At 45.8% G+C, this 22,134-nt stretch overlaps 1 protein-coding gene across 2 annotated transcripts in view; it reads right to left on the bottom strand.

Annotated features, from left to right (window-relative positions):
- The window catches only part of LOC121324389 (thyroid hormone receptor alpha), a 50,209-nt gene extending 28,334 nt beyond the window's left edge, over positions 1-21,875 (bottom strand). For both annotated transcript variants that reach the window (XM_041266170.1, XM_041266171.1), the window contains exon 1: positions 21,510-21,875. The gene's annotated coding sequence lies outside the window, so the exon portion shown is untranslated. The remainder of the gene's footprint in view (positions 1-21,509) is intronic.
- Positions 21,876-22,134: the final 259 nt, after the last annotated feature.

The following is a 22,134-nucleotide window of genomic DNA, read 5'->3' as shown; positions in this document are numbered from 1 at the left end:
ATCGTGCCGAGCTGTGACCTACTTTCGCAAGACTGGGAGTTCTTCAACGAGAGAGTCCGAGCTCTTAACCCGTTCATGCAGGAAACCGTTTTGTTTTGTTTTTTAAACAGCGGGTGGTTTTGGATTGGTATGAAATATGCGCGTCTTCCGTATGTCCCCGTATCTAAAGAACAGAAGTCCGTGAAAGGGTTTAAAAAGAAAAAACAACTGCTTAAGTAATTTTTGTGTAGTTGAACTTAAAGCACTATAAACCCCTCTGCTCTCCATACCGATCCTCCTGCTTTGCTTTGCTGGTACGGTAAAGCATTTTTAAATATGTTTAACCATACCTCTCTGTGCTTTACAATGCTTCCCTATGCTTTACCAGACCTCTCTGTGCTTTACAATGCTTGCCTATGCTTTACCAGACCTCTCTGTGCTTTACAATGCTTCCCTATGCTTTACCAGACCTCTCTGTGCTTTACAATGCTTCCCTATGCTTTACCAGACCTCTCTGTGCTTTACAATGCTTCCCTATGCCTAAATGCTTATCACCATGTCGGTGAGGGAGCAGTTCAGTCTCCTGTGCCTCAAGTCCTGCACCTGGACTGGAGGGACACCCAATCCATCTTAGGATTAACCCGATTCGTATGGGCAGGGAGAGGGTAGGGAAAGATAGTCACCATGGAGGTTTATCCGGATCCAGAGGATGACAATGGGTATAAGGCTCCCCTATGGGCCCCGTGGGGAGGGTTCTTAGGGAAGCAGAACACAAGGGAAGACTTCGCTCGAGGGAGGAGATAGACTCCCTCTTCCCTCCCTCCAATCCACTCCTCCCTCCTCTTACTGTAATGGAGAGGTATTTTTACCTTAGGGAGAGAGCGTAAAATTGGAATCCAATTAGCTCGTCGTGGATAGAGGAGAAGGAGGAGTGTGTATCCCTAGTTCGAGGCGTCCTGGGGCCCCAATCCGCCCCTAACCTCCTCTCTCCCATGGGGTCCCCTCCCCTCTCCCTCACATCCCCTCCCCCCTCCTGTGATTGGAAGGTATGATTAGGGGATCACCTCCCCTCTTTCCTCCCTCCATCTTTGGCCCAATCGGTCTCGTGGATCCCGCCCCGTCTTCTACTTACGATACTGCATCCCTGCCTCCCTCCTCTACCCCCTCCCCTAATTGAGAGATTTAGGACGGTCAAGGGAGGACTCTGTCCTCTCTCCGAGTGAATCGTCAAACTTTTTATGACTCCTTAGTCCAAACTCCATCACTTACGGATACTGCAAGCCCTGCCCCCGCTCCCTCCTGCGACTGATGATGAAGAGAGAGGGAGAGAGGGAGAGAGGGAGAGGGAGTCAAAATAAACACAGATAAAAACACTCCCGCTGCTCAGCAGTTTGATCCATTCCTGGTTTAATCAGACACACCTGAGCTGGTTAGCGATACACACACTGTGGCTAATCAAGCTCCTAGTAAAACCTGGAATGGGTGAAACTGCTATGCAATAGAAGGATCATGCCTACCCCTGAAGTGTGATACAGGGGAGTGATATTTCTGTATTATATGAATATTAATGTAAGCAATAATAATAATGAGTAATCAAGGACACTGATCATGGCTTCGTGTAGAAACTCTGGAACACTGTGGGGGGCTGTGGGGGGGGGGGGGGGGGGGGGGGCGGCGGCTTCCGTTGTTTTAAAGTTTTCGATTCTCAAACGAGAAGGAACGGTAACAGAAAAGCGATTATCTCTTAGAATCATGAAAAACAGGAAATACTGTCAAACATCAAAAAGAGGGGTTCGTTTTAGAACTATGCACAGAAGAGGTTTGGTAAAACATATTAATAAACATGGCAAAGCTGGGAGGGTACCTATTAAAGAAATAGCACTCTCCATTAGGACCCCTCTTTGCAGGGAGGGTACACAGAAAAAAAAAAATCCACGTGACCATGTCCAACAGTGTGTGTGAAGTCCAAGTGTGTGTGAAGGTGTTAGCACACACATTCCACAGATCGGTGTGTCACATGGTACAGTAAAGATTTTAATGTGTTGGTGTACGTCACACACAACACACACCACACACACACACACACACACACACACACACACACTCACACACACACACACACACACACACACACACACACACTCTCTCACACACACACACACACACACACACACACACACACACACACACACACACACACACACACACACACACACACACACACACACACACACTCACACACACACACACAGACACACACACACTCTCTCACACATGCACAGCACAGATGGCAAACAATATCCCAGCCAGATGGCATATTCCCTTTTAATAGAATCATTCCCAAATTGTTACATAACCAGTGTGTGTGTGTTTTTGTGTTCGTGTGTGTGTTTGTGTGTGTGTGTGTGAGTGTTTGTGTGTCTGAGTGTGTGTGTGTGTGCGTGTGTCTGTGTGTCTGAGTGTGTGCGTGTGCGTGATCCCAGATTTGATCTTGTTCCTGTGACGTACTGGGTTGTACTAAAAGAATCAGCGTGCTCTGCAATACTTTAGTTTTGCTTCAAAAATACGCTGTGCAATACAAAATATAGTAAAATGAAACAGCCCTTCTTTTTTGTATGCACTGAATACAACTGCATCACAGCCACCAAATAACAACAAACATAAAACACTTGTTTGGTACAACTATAATATAACACACATTGTTAAACAAGCCAAATATGAATGTGTCAAAACATGCAACTAATTAAAAAAAAAGATCTTCTTCTTTTTTTCTTTGTTTTTTGGCCATCACTAGAAAAAAATACACATTATACAGCTTTATACACTGCGTGTACAAAACATTAGGAACACCTTCTTAATATTGAGTTGCACCCCCTTTTGCCCTCAGAACAGCCTCAATTCGTCGGCATGGACTCTACAAGGTGTTGAAAGCGTTGACTCCAATGCTTCCCACAGTTGTGTCAAGTTGGCTGGTAATGGATCTCTACTCCGAATCGCTCGTTCCATCTCATCCCACAGATGCTCAATTGGATTGAGATCCGGTGACTGGGCAGGCCACTGCAGTAAGCTGGATTCACTGCCATGTTCGTGGAACCATTCCTGGACAATCCTAGCCTTGTGGCAGGGGGCATTATCCTGCTGAAAAAAAACATTAGCAGATGGATACACTGCTGCCATGAAGGGATGCACCTGATTGGCAATGATGTTCAGATATCCTGTGGCATTCAAACATTGCTCCGCTTTTATCAAGGGGCCCAATGTGTGCCATGAAAACACACCCCACACTATCACAGCATCACCACCAGCCTGCAATGTTGACACGCGGCATGATGGATGCATGTACTCATGTGGTTTTCTCCATATCCTAGTCCTTCCATCAGCATGAAACAGCAGGAACCGGGATTCATCTGACCAGGCAATGTTTTTCCAATCCTCCAGTGTTTTCGTTCCTTAGCCCACTGCAACTGCAGTTTCTTGTGTTTTGCTGAAAGAAGTGGAACTCTGTTAGGTCGTCGGCTGCCATACCCCATTCGTGTCAAGGTACGACGAGTTGTGCATTCTTTTATGGGTCTTTCGGCACCAGTGTTGTACTGGACTATCAGCTGACTAACTGTAGCCCGTCTGTTGCTCTACACAATTCGTGTCAGCCTCCTTTGGCCTCTTTCATCAATGAGCCGTTTTCGACCACTGGCCTGCCGTTGGCTGGATCTTCTTTGAATGGTGGACCATCCTTGATACACACGGGAAACTGTTGAGCGTGAAAAACCCAGCAGCGTTGCAGTTCCTGACAGACTCAAACCGGCGTGCCTGACATCTACTACCATATCCTGTTCAAAGGCACTTAAATCTTTTGTCTTGTTCATTTACCCTCTGAATGGCACACATACACATTCCATGTCTCAATTGTATCAAGGCTTAAAAATCCTTCTTTAAAAAAAATCCTTCTTTCTCCCCTTCATCTACACTGATTGAAGTGGATTTAACAGGTTACATCAATAAGGGATCATAGCTTTCACCTGGATTCACCTTGTCAGTCTATTTCATGGAAAGAGCAGGTGTTTCTAATGTTTTACACACTCAGTGCATATTATAAACATATTCGTTAACCTTGTATTGCCCTGTAACACTTGTAAGTCGCCTTGGATAAAGGAGTCTGCTAAATAAATAAATAAACAGGAATGATTTCATTCCGTTGCCCTACACAAATAAATCAGAGATTTGTATAACAAAATTACTACCTGTACATACTGTGTTGAGAAATTGTACTTTTACCAGCGGAGGTTTGAGACCTTCCACTGTTCATGTTAAAATGTGCTCTTTGTGATCCCTGAATGCTAAAGCTAGTGAGACATGAGATAGATTTTAATGGGAGTGTGACCAGGATGACTGAGGGGGCGAGGTCAGACCCGGAAAAACACAGACTCCAAGCAGTGACGGGTGGATGAAACGGAGCCTTGGCGCTCAGTATTTTATTAAGTGATCAAACAAACAAGAGATTTAAACAAAACACACAACACTGAAAATAAAAGGCGCGTTGGCCAAACAGGCAGACACGGACGTGAATGAACCCAACAAACAAGTACCGTGCTGGCACTTCCAGCACGCTGTAGCAAGGGCTCTCTTATTTTAAATCTCACCCGTTCGCCACTTCCCAAACACACAACCCTGAGTGAGTGCTTTGTGCATCTATATATACAATTGTGCTGGGGTTCAATTACAGATTAATTATTCACTTGAATCCCAGCACGTGAACTAATCTGTGTACTCCCGCGCGCACATATCAATACCCACTTAAACATGCACGAGCCGTGGGTTGAGCTATCCGCGTGTCTAAATACAAATGACACTTTATAACATTCGTGCTCATAACCCACATTTATATCCTGTGTATTTTACACATAAATACCAACATTAACACACCACACACAACATAAAACACAAAGGGGCGGGACACCACTCGAATTCCCCTTAAAATATATTTCTGGAAACACTAAGGTTTAAATACTTGTATGTAAGATAAATACAGTCTGCTATTAAAATGCTACCGGTACTGTATTGGTATTTAAGAAACCTGGATTTAAAAATACTTTTAAATTTTCAGTTTCCATCACTTAAAATACGTAGATGTTGATTGAACATCAAACTGCAGCAAGGCACAGACGATCATGTAAACAACACAGAGCTACAGTGAGTTCCACATTTAAAAGGATTTCTTGTTGTTTCGTTAAGTGCTTTGCAATCTTGCAATCTCAAGAAATGTGGAAGGTTGTAAAAGTGATGAAGAGTTCAAGAACTTGCTAGCACTCCAAAAATAGGCCAAATATTTCAACAGATCCAAAAACACTGAATGTCATTCAGCACTGTTACATACTGCATTGCACAGTTCTGTGCTGTTCCCTCTCACAGTGCAAATGCAGAGCGAGTTTTTTTCACTGATGCAAAGCCAGTGGGCAAAGGAAAGGAACAACATGAGTGAGTCTCTGAAAGGGATCCTGCTCATACAGCACAACTTCAGGCACACACCTTGCAAAGACTTTTAGAGCTACTTCAACCACTGCTGAGAAAGACACGCTCTGCAGAGAAATATGCATGGGCACGAAAAGATGCACAGTATGAAGCGAATGTTTAGTGCACAGATCTGACCTGTTGAATTGTTACCTTGCAAATACTTTTTTTGATTGCCAATAAATAAAGTCCTGACTGTAAAAAGTTCTGTGTATGTTTGATGGAGGCCATCATACTTCTTTTTACATCATTTTCTGAGTAGCATTTAGTATAAATTTAGTTTTTTCGTGTTCATTTTGCACAAGGAAAGGTTAAATTAAAAATTGGTCGCCAGTCAGCAACCCCCCTGGATAGTGTCCTCTTTTTTGAGGATCTGTGATATGGTAACCCTAGCAGTCTGGCGCCTATCAGAATGCTCTAGTGCCACAGTAAGGGGCGGATATAATAAAAAGGAAGGGGTTCGGCATTTGCCTCCAAATCGCTTTTCTAATTGGTGCAACAGAAAGATTGACACTGGGACGGGTTTTACTCTCGGTCGATCCTGCGCTTCATTGACGCACGCTGTGTGTTCATGCCTGTAACTGCCTCCACTCACATGTGCAGGTGACTTAAAAGGATGTCCTACAATTACTGTTTTGACCGGGGGAGGGGGGGGGGGGGGGGGGGCATATCATATGTTTAAAATGACATCTCTTAACAAAGGAAGCCACGTTTGGAAGTATTTTGAGGAACCGGACGAGAAAACCGTGGTATGTAAATAATTAACAAAATTGCTGTACCACAAAAACACAAGTTCAATGCTTAACAGTTTGAAATGAAAACATTCCGTGCTGTGGTGGAGCTGCTGTTGGTTATCGTGAACGCAGCAGTTTTGAAATCGATGTATTATCCCAGTACTGACTGTGCCGACCCATAAAACAATAACAGCGAGGCTATTAAAACTTAAAGAAAATCGTGTTGCAGCTGGTCATACAGAACTTTCAAAGGGGGGCATAGTTGCGATTACCACAGACTCCTGGACCCCAATCTTCCCACAGTGGAAGGCTTTTTCACTTGAAATTGTTCTGTGGGCCTTTGGACCGAACAGTGTTGATTTGTATGTTAGAATTACTGCAGGAACCTGAGACACGGTTCAAACAGGCCTGCCATCTCTCTTTACAATTCAGTGTAGCTGTGTGGATACGTGAATTTGAATTCTTTACGTTATTTAGTAATACTTTACCACATAAAATTAACTGCACAAGAAGGCAAACATTCTATTAATTACTTAATATATTACTTTGTTGAGTGTCAATTTGGCATTTAAAACAGCACTTGTGCAATGTTTGGGATGTTTCTGTACAATACATTATGTAGCGGAGAGAGGCGTTAGATTCGAGTACTTGTCTCAGCAACATCTCAACAATCACACCGCAACTGTTAAATCTCTCAGGCAGGCCTTTTAATGTCGGTCACAGTGCTCTTTAAAATTTCAAAATCTTGTGCTATTGTATCCCTGGTAATTACCGTATTCAATTGGAAGCAGTCGTTTTCGCTTTAGCGCTGTGCAGTGTTGATGTTAAGTCTCTCTTTTAAAAAAACATTATATATATATATATATATATATATATATATATATATTATATATATATATATATATATATATATATATATATATACACACATGTTAAGTTTTTGGAATTTTAAAACGGAATTTGCTTATTCAGGGTTTATTTGCTTAGAAAATACTAACCAGGGCTGTCTGGATCAGAACGTAATATAGTGTGTGTGTGTGTGGATTAAAAACTGACATTGCAAACAGTTTAAATGTTTATAAAAATTTATCAAAAGCATATCCCTAGTCTGCCTGGCTGCACGTATGTATGTCTGTCTGTCTGTCTGCCTGCACGTATATATGTTTGTCTGTCTGTCTGTCTGCCTGCACGTATGTATGTCTGTCTGTCTGTCTGCCTGCACGTATGTATGTTTGTCTGTCTGTCTGCCTGTCTGTCTGCCTGCACGTATGTATGTTTATCTGCCTGCCTGCCTATATAAGGGTTTCTGGGAGCAGTTTTACAGTTTCTGTCTCGGGAGTAAAAACACGACCTCCATTCCAGGCAGCTTGAAACAGAAACAAGTCTCCACCCGCCGCTCATGCAAACAGGATTGAGGGAGGGAAGGGAATGTTTTCCTTTTTTTTTTTACCTCGGAGTTCCTGGCCTCATTATCTTGTAGTCAAAAATAATACCTGAGCAACAGCAGTTTAGTGCATCAATACAGCAACGTGTGCCATACAGAACAGCGCTGTACTGGGGATCTGATTGCTAGCTACTTCAATACAGTCTAGTATAGAGAACTCAGTGCTGTACTGGGGATCTGATTGCTAGCTACTTCAATACAGTCTAGTATAGAGAACTCAGTGCTGTACTGGGGATCTGAGAGCAGCTAATTCAATACAGTCTAGTATAGAGAACTCAGTGCTGTACTGGGGATCTGAGAGCAGCTAATTCAATACAGTCTAGTATAGAGAACTCAGTGCTGTACTGGGGATCTGAGAGCAGCTACATTAGACTTGAGTCACGACATACCCCTAGAAACTGACGAACGAACGAGTTAATGTCAGTATCATATCCTCTTATTCACGAACATGGACCCCTAGACGAACGGATCGATAATACAGTCTAGTATAGAGAACTCAGTGCTGTACTGGGGATCAGCTAGCTAATTCAGTCTAGTATAGAGAACTCAGTGCTGTACTGGGGATCTGAGAGCTAGCTAATTCAATACAGTCTAGTATAGAGAACTCAGTGCTGTACTGGGGATCTGACTGCTAGCTAATTCAATACAGTCTAGTATAGAGAACTCAGTGCTGTACTGGGGATCTGATTGCTAGCTACTTCAATACAGTCTAGTGTAGATAACTCAGTGCTGTACTGGGGATCTGATTGCTAGCTACTTCAATACAGTCTAGTGTAGATAACTCAGTGCTGTACTGGGGATCTGATTGCTAGCTACTTCAATACAGTCTAGTGTAGATAACTCAGTGCTGTACTGGGGATCTGATTGCTAGCTAATTCAATACAGTCTAGTGTAGAGAACTCAGTGCTGTACTGGGGATCTGATTGCTAGCTACTTCAATACAGTCTAGTATAGAGAACTCAGTGCTGTACTGGGGATCTGAGAGCAGCTAATTCAATACAGTCTAGTGTAGAGAACTCAGTGCTGTACTGGGGATCTGATTGCTAGCTAATTCAATACAGTCTAGTGTAGATAACTCAGTGCTGTACTGGGGATCTGAGAGCAGCTAATTCAATACAGTCTAGTGTAGAGAACTCAGTGCTGTACTGGGGATCTGAGAGCAGCTAATTCAATACAGTCTAGTGTAGAGAACTCAGTGCTGTACTGGGGATCTGAGAGCAGCTAATTCAATACAGTCTAGTATAGAGAACTCAGTGCTGTACTGGGGATCTGAGAGCCAGCTAATTCAATACAGTCTAGTATAGAGAACTCAGTGCTGTACTGGGGATCTGAGAGCCAGCTAATTCAATACAGTCTAGTATAGAGAACTCAGTGCTGTACTGGGGATCTGAGAGCCAGCTAATTCAATACAGTCTAGTGTAGAGAACTCAGTGCTGTACTGGGGATCTGAGAGCAGCTAATTCAATACAGTCTAGTATAGAGAACTCAGTGCTGTACTGGGGATCTGAGAGCAGCTAATTCAATACAGTCTAGTGTAGAGAACTCAGTGCTGTACTGGGGATCTGAGAGCCAGCTAATTCAATACAGTCTAGTATAGAGAACTCAGTGCTGTACTGGGGATCTGAGAGCCAGCTAATTCAATACAGTCTAGTGTAGAGAACTCAGTGCTGTACTGGGGATCTGAGAGCCAGCTAATTCAATACAGTCTAGTGTAGAGAACTCAGTGGTTGCCTAACTCTCTCCAGGTTAGAAGTTTCTCTCTGCAGCAACACAGAGCTAATTTGGCAGTTTACCATGACGTGAGAGAGAGGAATGCAGCTGTGACGGGAGGTGTAATCAAACCCAGTCGAAGACACTCTCTGAGCGGAACAGGGCTTCCCCGAGAATTATTTAACCCCTTCCTCGCTGCACAGATTCCCTGAGTTCTCTCTTTTTAAAGCTGTGCGCTGGTGTTGCGCAGTGCTATGTTTACAAGAAATGAATCGTCTCCCCTCCCTCCCTCCCTCCCTTGCTCGCTCACTCGCTCTCTCTCTCCCTCCCTCGCTTGCTGAGGCCTTTTGGGGGATCCCAGCTCCTGCCAAATTCCTGACAGGAACACAGTGTCTGGAACCCCCGGCCAAATATCTTCCAAGCAAACAAACTAAAAATGTAAAAAGGAAGGGAGGGAGAGGAGCCAGCGAACTTCACACAGGAAAACAACGTCACCGTCTCACAGCCAAACGCGCTAGAGTGCCGTCAACTCAGCACAGTTACAAATGTTTACTGCTGTAGTTTTCTGCAGGGTATTTTTGCAGCTTTCATGTGGTTATACTGTGCATTTACCGTGGTGTGCTTTTACTGTGGAAACTTTCATTTTTTATTATCCCTTACCATACCTCTCTGTGCTTTACAATGCTTCCCTATGCTTTACCATACCTCTCTGTGCTTTACAATGCTTCCCTGTGCTTTACCAGACCTCTCTGTGCTTTACAATGCTTCCCTATGCTTTACCATCCCTCTCTGTGCTTTACAATGCTTCCCTATGCTTTACCACCTCTCTGTGCTTTACAATGCTTCCCTATGCTTTACCAGACCTCTCTGTGCTTTACAATGCTTCCCTATGCTTTACCAGACCTCTCTGTGCTTTACAATGCTTCCCATGCTTTACCAGTTCTCTCTGTGCTTTACAATGCTTCCCTATGCTTCCCATGCTTTACCATTCTCTGCTGTGCTTTACATGCTTCCCGAATGTGTTACCATGCTTTCACTGTGCTCTATTACAATGTGCTGTGCTTTTACTGTTGGGAAACTTTTATAAGGGTTAGTTTACCCTTGCAATGAACAATGAAAGAAAAAAACACCTCCTTCCCCTCTCTCTTTCTCTCTCCTCCCCCTCTCTCACCCCTCCCTATGTTCTGTTTCATAGCACATCTGGAAATTCTATACAAAAAATCCCCCAGACAAAAAGCCAGGTATCTTTCACTGGTGAGGGAAAGGATGAAGCACTGCAGCCCAGTGGTTAAAGATGAGGGACTGGGAGCGAGTCAGGGACGGACGCAGTGTGGCTCTACCGGTTAGAGCTGAGGAGGGGCTGGGAGGGAGGCAGTGTGGCTCTAGTGGTTAGAGCTGAGGAGGGACTGGGAGGGAGGCAGTGTGGCTCTAGTGGTTAGAGCTGAGAGGGAGGCAGTGTGGCTCTAGTGGTTAGAGCTGAGGAGGGACTGGGAGGGAGGCAGTGTGGCTCTAGTGGCTAGAGCTGAGGAGGGACTGGGAGGGAGGCAGTGTGGCTCTAGTGGTTACAGCTGAGGAAGGACTGGGAGGCAGTGTGGCTCTAGTGGTTAGAGCAGAGAGAATGTGCTAAAGTGTTTGCTATACCAGAGAATGCTGTTGTGTTTACAGGAGGTTTTGCAAAGGTGCTTTTTTTTTTTTTTTAAGTTTCAGTTCCTGTGCTTTATCTGTCACGTGTGGCAGGTGCCCCCATCTGTCTGTCAGTCTAACTGGTTCCCATGGCAACGGGGTGGAGGGGAAAAGACCCCGTAACCAGTGTTGCATCACTGAGCTCTCAGACAGGAAGACTGAGCTGGGTTCGTGTTTTCTTTGTTTGCTGGAAATTACAACAGCAGGAGAGGAAAGTTGAAAGGTTGTTTTATTTTCTTTAGGCAACAAAGATCCACCCTTAGAACAACGTCCCCCAGTAACAGCACAGTGCAATACAGCACAGTGCAATAGAGCACAGTGACAGCATGGTAAAGCACAGGCAGCTATTGTAAAGCAAAAAGAGGTCTGGTAAAGCATAGGGAAGCATTGTAAAGCACATAGAGGTACAATAAAGGATATTAAGACACTCGAGTAACCCCTAGACAGGGCCGATGTACAAACAAATTGCTGTGCGGTCGATAAGTGCCCATCGCAGTGAGCCCCAGTGCCTCTCTCTTTCTACACAATCTGAAACTGCTGCTGCTGTTGTAATGTCAGGAAGGTTTCAGAGAGTTATAGAGGAACAGATAAAAAGAAGAGTGTGTGGTGAAAGGCTGACCTCACAAACCCACTTCCTTCCACACTGAACAGCAAATCCAGCACGTTAACCACACGGTCATCCCACTGCAGCCCAGCACTCTAACCACTGAGCTACATAAACCCACTGCCTTCCACACTGCAATCGAGATCTCTAACCACTGAGCTACTCAAACCCACTGCCTTCCACACTGCAGCCCAGCACTAACCACTGAGCTACTCAAACCCACTGCCTTCCACACTGCAGCCCAGCGCTCTAACCACTGAGCTACATAAACCCACTGCCTTCCACACTGCAGTCCAGCACTCTAACCACTGAGCTACATAAACCCACTGCCTTCCACACTGCAGCCCCACTCTAACCACTGAGCTACTCAAACCCACTGCCTTCCACACTGCAGCCCAGCTACTCAAACCAACTTTTTCTCTAACCACTGAGCTACTCAAACCCACTGCCTTCCACACTGCAGCCCAGCGCTCTAACCACTGAGCTACATAAACCCACTGCCTTCCACACTGCAATCGAGATCTCTAACCACTGAGCTACTCAAACCCACTGCCTTCCACACTGCAGCCCAGCACTCTAACCACTGAGCTACTCAAACCCACTGCCTTCCACACTGCAGCCCAGCACTCTAACCACTGAGCTACTCAAACCCACTGCCTTCCACACTGCAGCCCAGCACTCTAACCACTGAGCTACTCAAACCCACTGCCTTCCACACTGCAGCCCAGCGCTCTAACCACTGAGCTACTCAAACCCACTGCCTTCCACACTGCAGCCCAGCACTCTAACCACTGAGCTACTCAAACCCACTGCCTTCCACACTGCAACCCAGCACTCTAACCACTGAGCTACTCAAACCCACTGCCTTCCACACTGCAGCCCAGCACTCTAACCACTGAGCTACATAAACCCACTGCCTTCCACACTGCAACACAGCACTCTAACCACTGAGCTACTCAAACCCACTGCCTTCCACACTGCAGCCCAGCACTCTAACCACTGAGCTACTCAAACCCACTGCCTTCCACACTGCAGCCCAGCACTCTAACCACTGAGCTACTCAAACCCACTGCCTTCCACACTGCAGCCCAGCACTCTAACCACTGAGCTACACAAACCCACTGCCTTCCACACTGCAATCGAGATCTCTAACCACTGAGCTACTCAAACCCACTGCCTTCCACACTGCAATCGAGCGCTCTAACCACTGAGCTACTCAAACCCACTGCCTTCCACACTGCAGCCCAGCACTCTAACCACTGAGCTACTCAAACCCACTGCCTTCCACACTGCAGCCCAGCGCTCTAACCACTGAGCTACTCAAACCCACTGCCTTCCACACTGCAGCCCAGCACTCTAACCACTGAGCTACTCAAACCCACTGCCTTCCACACTGCAACCCAGCACTCTAACCACTGAGCTACTCAAACCCACTGCCTTCCACACTGCAATCCAGCACTCTAACCACTGAGCTACTCAAACCCACTGCCTTCCACACTGCAGCCCAGCACTCTAACCACTGAGCTACTCAAACCCACTGCCTTCCACACTGCAGCCCAGCGCTCTCTAACCACTGAGCTACTCAAACCCACTGCCTTCCACACTGCAGCCCAGCATTCTCTAACCACTGAGCTACTCAAACCCACTGCCTTCCACACTGCAGCCCAGCGCTCTAACCACTGAGCTACTCAAACCCACTGCCTTCCACACTGCAGCCGAGCACTCTAACCACTGAGCTACTCAAACCCACTGCCTTCCACACTGCAGCCCAGCATCTCTAACCACTGAGCTACTCAAACCCACTGCCTTCCACACTGCAATCGAGCGCTCTAACCACTGAGCTACTCAAACCCACTGCCTTCCACACTGCAATCGAGCGCTCTAACCACTGAGCTACTCAAACCCACTGCCTTCCACACTGCAGCCCAGCGCTCTAACCACTGAGCTACTCAAACCCACTGCCTTCCACACTGCAGCCCAGCACTCTAACCACTGAGCTACTCAAACCCACTGCCTTCCACACTGCAGCCCAGCACTCTAACCACTGAGCTACTCAAACCCACTGCCTTCCACACTGCAGCCCAGCACTCTAACCACTGAGCTACTCAAACCCACTGCCTTCCACACTGCAGCCCAGCACTCTAACCACTGAGCTACTCAAACCCACTGCCTTCCACACTGCAGCCCAGCACTCTAACCACTGAGCTACTCAAACCCACTGCCTTCCACACTGCAGCCCAGCACTCTAACCACTGAGCTACTCAAACCCACTGCCTTCCACACTGCAGCCCAGCACTCTAACCACTGAGCTACTCAAACCCACTGCCTTCCACACTGCAGCCCAGCACTCTAACCACTGAGCTACTCAAACACACTGCCTTCCACACTGCAGCCCAGCACTCTAACCACTGAGCTACATAAACCCACTGCCTTCCACACTGCAATCGAGATCTCTAACCACTGAGCTACTCAAACCCACTGCCTTCCACACTGCAGCCCAGCACTCTAACCACTGAGCTACTCAAACCAACTGCCTTCCACACTGCAGCCCAGCACTCTAACCACTGAGCTACTCAAACCCACTGCCTTCCACACTGCAGCCCAGCACTCTAACCACTGAGCTACTCAAACCCACTGCCTTCCACACTGCAGCCCAGCACTCTAACCACTGAGCTACTCAAACCCACTGCCTTCCACACTGCAATCGAGCGCTCTAACCACTGAGCTACACAAACCCACTGCCTTCCACACTGCAGCCCAGCACTCTAACCACTGAGCTACTCAAACCCACTGCCTTCCACACTGCAGCCCAGCACTCTAACCACTGAGCTACTCAAACCCACTGCCTTCCACACTGCAGCCCAGCTTTCTCTAACCACTGAGCTACTCAAACCCACTGCCTTCCACACTGCAATCGAGCGCTCTAACCACTGAGCTACTCAAACCCACTGCCTTCCACACTGCAGCCCAGCACTCTAACCACTGAGCTACTCAAACCCACTGCCTTCCACACTGCAGCCCGAGCACTCTAACCACTGAGCTACTCAAACCCACTGCCTTCCACACTGCAATCGAGCGCTCTAACCACTGAGCTACTCAAACCCACTGCCTTCCACACTGCAGCCCAGCGCTCTAACCACTGAGCTACTCAAACCCACTGCCTTCCACACTGCAGCCCAGCACTCTAACCACTGAGCTACTCAAACCCACTGCCTTCCACACTGCAGCCCAGCGCTCTAACCACTGAGCTACTCAAACCCACTGCCTTCCACACTGCAGCCCAGCACTCTAACCACTGAGCTACTCAAACCAACTGCCTTCCACACTGCAGCCCAGCACTCTAACCACTGAGCTACTCAAACCCACTGCCTTCCACACTGCAATCGAGCTCTCTAACCACTGAGCTACTCAAACCCACTGCCTTCCACACTGCAGCCCAGCGCTTTCTCTAACCACTGAGCTACTCAAACCCACTGCCTTCCACACTGCAGCCCAGCACTCTAACCACTGAGCTACTCAAACCAACTGCCTTCCACACTGCAGCCCAGCACTCTAACCACTGAGCTACTCAAACCCACTGCCTTCCACACTGCAATCGAGATCTCTAACCACTGAGCTACTCAAACCCACTGCCTTCCACACTGCAATCGAGCGCTCTAACCACTGAGCTACTCAAACCCACTGCCTTCCACACTGCAATCGAGCGCTCTAACCACTGAGCTACTCAAACCCACTGCCTTCCACACTGCAGCCCAGCACTCTAACCACTGAGCTACTCAAACCCATTGCACCCCCCCGAGGGAAGTAACTTTCCTTCCAGAATGAGGGATTATTTCAGGACAGATTAGAGTTTCATTTTGTTATCCTGCTGTTCTGAGAAGGAGAGAGGGAACAGAGCCTGAAACAACTCTGAAAGGATTAATCCCCCCCTGCCGTGGCGTCTAACGCACCACTGGTATATAAACACACACAACCCATCATCTACTCAACACACACACACAAGACACAGACAAGGACACATATACACACACAAACACACACAACCTGTCATCTACTCAACACACACACAGACACAGACAAGGACATATATACACACACACAGAGATACAAGGACACAAATGCATGCACACAAACACACAACCCATCATCTACTCAACACACACACAAGACACAGACAAGGACACATATACACACACAAACACACAAACACACACAACCCACTACTCAACACACACACACAGACACAGACAAGGACATACACACACACAAACACACAACACACAAACACACACAACCCATCATCTACTCAACACACACACAGACACAGACAAGGACACATATACACACACAAACACACAAACACACAACCCATCATCTACTCAACACACACACAGACACAGACAAGGACACATATACACACACAAACACACAAACACACACAACCCATCATCTACTCAACACACACACAGACACAGACAAGGACACATATACACACACAAACACACACAACCTGTCATCTACTCAACACACACACAGACACAGACAAGGACACACACAGTAACTGCTTGCAGTAATTTATAAAACAATAATGGTGCGCTTATTATGATGTTACTGGTTACATAATTCAAGTTTAAACATTTAGGAAGTTCCTAATGATTTCCCCCTGGCTCTCCTCTGCGTTTACCATACTTTATCCTGGCTTGCCATTGTTATCAATATTCTTCACCATCCCTCTGTGCTTTACAATGCTTCCCTATGCTTTACCAGACCTCTCTGTGCTTTACAATGCTTCCCTATGCTTTACCAGACCTCTCTGTGCTTTACAATGCTTCCCTATGCTTTACCAGACCTCTCTGTGCTTTACAATGCTTTACCAGACCTCTCTGTGCTTTACCATGCTTCCCTATGCTTTACCATCCCTCTCTGTGCTTTACAATGCTTTACCAGACCTCTCTGTGCTTTACAATGCTTCCCTATGCTTTACCAGACCTCTCTGTGCTTTACAATGCTTCCCTATGCTTTACCATCCCTCTCTGTGCTTTACAATGCTTCCCTATGCTTTACCAGACCTCTCTGTGCTTTACAATGCTTCCCTATGCTTTACCAGACCTCTCTGTGCTTTACCATGCTTCCCTATGCTTTACCATCCCTCTCTGTGCTTTACAATGCTTTACCAGACCTCTCTGTGCTTTACAATGCTTCCCTATGCTTTACCAGACCTCTCTGTGCTTTACAATGCTTCCCTATGCTTTACCAGACCTCTCTGTGCTTTACAATGCTTCCCTATGCTTTACCAGACCTCTCTGTGCTTTACAATGCTTCCCTATGCTTTACCAGACCTCTCTGTGCTTTACAATGCTTCCCTATGCTTTACCAGACCTCTCTGTGCTTTACAATGCTTCCCTATGCTTTACCAGACCTCTCTGTGCTTTACAATGCTTCCCTAAGCTTTAGCATGCTGTCATTGTGCATTATTAGACTGCGCTGTGCTTTTATTGTGGGACTTCTTTATAATGGTTAGTTTGTCATGGTTAGTTTTTTTTAATATGCTTTACCAAACCTCTCTGTGCTTTATGCTTGCCTGTGCTTTATGATGCTTTCACCGTGCTTTACTGCGCTGTGCTATTCTTTCACTGTGGCTGAATACAAGGGATGAATCTGCCTGCTCAGTTTATGTAGCCCAGGGATTTGTTTCAGTTCCTTGGTTTGTAATTACGGCCGGCTGCTCCCGAGCTCTCATAATCGCTCCGTATTTTTACCTGCCTCTTCTCTGTGTGCAGCAGCGCAGATTAATGCTGTCAATGGACAGTTGGACGGATGGATGCCCTTCACTCTTGAGGGCTACACGGTTTACCCCCCAAACTAGAGTAAACTGTGGTAAATGCAGTAGAACTACAGGGGAAAAGCATGCAGAGATAATTGCAAAAATACCATAGTGTAGTTTGTAAGGGTATAGAAGGCAGTTTGTTCCAATCTTGCCCTGGTCACAGTCCAGGGAGATCAGGTCTCAGGGCTGTGTCTATAACACTGTATCGTAACCCTGACCCTAACCACAACCCTGACCCTGGCCCAAACCCCGTCCACAACCCTGAACAATCACTCGACGGCTTATCCTGTGTTACTGATTTAGAAAACCGCAAATCCAGCTTCTAATCCAGCCCTGACAAGCTAATGACACTCTCCCTCCTCCTACACACACTGTGATAGACACACACACCTGGGGATGGAACTCCCATTGCATAGCAGTTAGATCCATTCTTCCTGGTTTCACTGTGAGTTTAACCAGACTCACCTGAGCTTGTTGCTGATAGAATGGGGCTAATCAAGCTCATAATAAAACCCTGGCATGGGTGAAACTACTACTATTACTATGAGGAAATTCGGAATAATCAGAGTACAGATCAAGGGTAAAAACCACAGCGCGTTGCATCACACAGTGATCGGAGCGCCTTCATGTGCTGCTGCCGAACGCACCTCCTGATAAGAGACCAGCATGCTGAATAAACAAACCAGCAACAGATTATTTTAAGACCTGGAACATCAATACCAAGTCCAGCAGCACAGCTGCATTATGGACAGGTTATCTAGCTGTATCCCAGCATCGATGTGCACAGAGACATAAGCACAGCTTCAGAAACCCTGTGCAGCTTGTCTGTGTCTCTCGCTCTGTCTCTGTGTGTCTGTCTAACGCTCTGTGTGTCTGTCTGTCTCTCTCTGGGAAAATCAAAAACACACGAGGTGTGCAACGCCCAGCAGAGCTCTCCAAGTTGCCTCCTTAGACACCTTGATCCCAGCCCTCGGAGCCTTCTTACTCAGATTATGAGCAGGTGTCTTTTGAGACAGAGAGCTGGGGGCTGGGAGCTGCTCTGTAGAGTGTATTGACAGGCAGGTTGGGGGGTGACACACTGCAGTTGGGTCAGACAGGTCCTGCTGTACAAGCATTCCCAGCAGTGTCACACGTCACGCTAAACAGCAGCACACAACTTTCTCCTGTTAGTTTGATGACAGTGTAATTAAAGGAGGGAGTGTGCATTTCAGTGCTGTGTGTGTGTAGAGGGAGGAGGAGGAGGGAGAGGGAGTGCCCCCAGTGGGAATGCCCACAGTGCATCGTCACTGTGACCTCTGCTGACCCCACACTACCTCCGCCCCTCATGGCTACAGCTGGGTCACTTCCAGGTCAAGTTCATAGAGAGACAACCCACGTTGAACTGAAGAGGCTCTGAAAACATGAAACCGTGCACGCAATAATACTACTACTAATAATAATAACAATTATAATAGTAATGTGCGTCACTATGCTGTCACTGTGCTTTATTACACTTCGCTGTGCTTTTACTGTGGGAAGCTTTTATAAGGGTTAGTTTACCCTGGTTTGCCATATTTATTAATATGCTTTACCAGACCTCTCTGTGCTTTACAATGCTTCCCTATGCTTTACCATAACTCTCTGTGCTTTACCATGCTTCCCTATGCTTTACCAGACCTCTCTGTGCTTTACCATGCTTCCCTATGCTTTACCAGACCTCTCTGTGCTTTACAATGCTTCTCTATGTTTTACCAGACCTCTCTGTGCTTTACAATGCTTCCCTATGCTTTACCAGTCCTCTCTGTGCTTTACAATGCTTCCCTATGCTTTACCAGACCTCTCTGTGCTTTACAATGCTTCCCTATGCTTTACCAGACCTCTCTGTGCTTTACAATGCTTCCCTATGCTTTACCAGACCTCTCTGTGCTTTACAATGCTTCCCTATGCTTTACCAGACCTCTCTGTGCTTTACAATGCTTCCCTATGCTTTACCAGACCTCTCTGTGCTTTACAATGCTTCCCTATGCTTTACCAGTCCTCTCTGTGCTTTACAATGCTTCCCTATGCTTTACCAGTCCTCTCTGTGCTTTACAATGCTTCCCTATGCTTTACCAGACCTCTCTGTGCTTTACAATGCTTCCCTATGCTTTACCAGACCTCTCTGTGCTTTACAATGCTTCTCTATGTTTTACCAGACCTCTCTGTGCTTTACAATGATTCCCTATGCTTTACCAGTCCTCTCTGTGCTTTACAATGCTTCCCTATGCTTTACCAGTCCTCTCTGTGCTTTACAATGCTTCCCTATGCTTTACCAGTCCTCTCTGTGCTTTACAATGCTTCCCTATGCTTTACCAGTCCTCTCTGTGCTGTGTTACGCTGCTGTGTGTTGGACAGCCCCGCAGCACACCTGGTTAAACAGGTTCTGTGTAATGATGTACTTTACCTGCCTGAGGCAACTCCGAGCAGCATAACAAAGAGAAGCCGGCTCATCAAAGCATCATGAAACAGGAGCCATAAACAGAAAACACCAGCGAACTGTTCAAGCTGTACACACTGCTTAGCAGGGCAATACGTGCGGTCAAAGGTCCATTATAAACATTAGTAATTGCATAGCAAAGTGTGAGAAAGCACAATGAAAGCCTTGTAAAGCACAGAGAGGTATGGTAAAGCATAGGCAAGCATTGTAAAGCACAGAGAGGTATGGTAAAGCATAGGCAAGCATTGTAAAGCACAGAGAGTTACGGTAAAGCATAGGGAAGCATTGTAAAGCACAGAGAGGTCTGGTAAAGCATAGGGAAGCATTGTAAAGCACAGAGGTATGGTAAAGCATAGGGAAGCATTGTAAAGCACAGAGAGGACTGGTAAAGCATAGGCAAGCATTGTAAAGCACAGAGAGGTATGGTAAAGCATAGGGAAGCATTGTAAAGCACAGAGAGGTATGGTAAAGCATAGGGAAGCATTGTAAAGCACAGAGAGGTCTGGTAAAGCATAGGGAAGCACTGTAAAGCACAGAGGTATGGTAAAGCATAGGGAAGCAATGGAAACATCTGTAATTGGAGATACTATGTTTTACACGCGTGATAATAATAATACTACCACGTTATTTTCATAGTTTATGTTATAATGTATACAGAACTACAGCCCCAACAACAACACAAACATGCATACGTGAATGCCACGGATTACGGGTGCGTGAGATGGGAAAGGCTTGTGACAGTCTCGATCAATATTTCAAACTAACCCCGCCGTCTCAGACGTGGGTTACCTAATTTAACCCGCAACTAACTTCAATCAACAGCGAAAAAAAGAAATAAAATGCTTACTGGAGCCAGGGGCCGTATGGGTTACTGTGGTAATAATAATAATAATAATAATAATAATAATAATAATAATAATAATAACACTTAATAATAATAATAAAATTATTTTAAAGTCTGCTAAAAGTTTTAGAATTTTTCGTTTCCATCTATTAAAAAAAAACGATTTGTAGGCCTAATGTACGCTTATTTGTGGCAATAATACATCTACATATGCGAATTACTTATTATTATTATGCGCTAAATTATTATATATATTATAATTGAGACTTGCCCACCCAGTCTTTACAATCAGCTTTCTCCCCTAATCACAATTAATTTGCGGGGTTTTGCCAACCAAAGTGGCTGTTAAATATGTAAATGCCACGATATTTCAAACCAATCGCTTCATTCAAACACAAAACCATAAAACCACAAGCGCACACACACGCAGCGCCGTCCTCGCTCGATATACAGTTTCTCACAGCGCGTTAAAAACAAGTGTGCAAATCAATATTTACAAAATACAGGCAACACAACTTCAAAACACTGCTCCAGAAATGACTGGAACATTATTAGCTTCTCAAGCCTGTCGACAAACACATAGTTTTTTTTTTTTTGACAAAACCCACGTAGTATCTTGTGACGCGCCAGTTTTGCAAACCCTACTTATTATTACGACCGATAAAATGCATGTGTTTTTATTTTAATGTTACAGTTATTCTTGTATTAAGAATAATAAACTTACGCGGTTTGCCGTATTCTCGCTGCCGTCGCCTTTTTAATATATTTGCAGAGAGATGAAAGTACTGTCGATTGAACCGCAGCTGAGCGAAGTTTCCCCCTGTGTCTTTCGCTGTCAGATCAGTCACTAATAATAATATTATAATGATATTATATGTTTTTTCCCCTTCAAAGCAGCCCGACAGCTCGTTGTTTTTTTTAAGATACGCCCCTCTCTTCTTAGTCTGCTTCCTCGCGTATAAGTGAAGTAGAAGTTTTTTTTTTTTTTTTTTTTTCTCAAAATGAAAAAAAAAATCGCGTCCGCTTGTTTGTCGGAACGGGGAATGATTTCAATTGAAATATTACAGAGGCGCTCCTCCCTCTCTCCCTCCCTCCCTCCCTCTCTCCCCTCTCTCTCTCTCTCTCTCTCTCTCTCTCTCTCTCTCCCTCCCCCCTCCCTCCCTCCCTCTCTCTCTCTCTCTCTCTCTCTCTCCCTCTCTCTCTCTCTCTCCTCTCTCTCTCCTTTCCTCTCTCTCTCTCTCCCTCCGTCTCTTTCTCTCTCTCTCTCCCCCTCTCTCTCCCTCCCTCTCTCCCTCTCTCTCTCTCTCTCTCTCTCTCTCTCTCTCTCTCTCTCTCCTCCCCTCTCTCTC

The sequence above is a fragment of the Polyodon spathula genome, chromosome 12 (genome assembly GCF_017654505.1).
Source record: "Polyodon spathula isolate WHYD16114869_AA chromosome 12, ASM1765450v1, whole genome shotgun sequence".
NCBI lineage: Eukaryota > Metazoa > Chordata > Actinopteri > Acipenseriformes > Polyodontidae > Polyodon > Polyodon spathula.
Note: the sequence above shows the minus strand (reverse complement) of the source record. Positions and strands in the feature narration are given on the sequence as shown.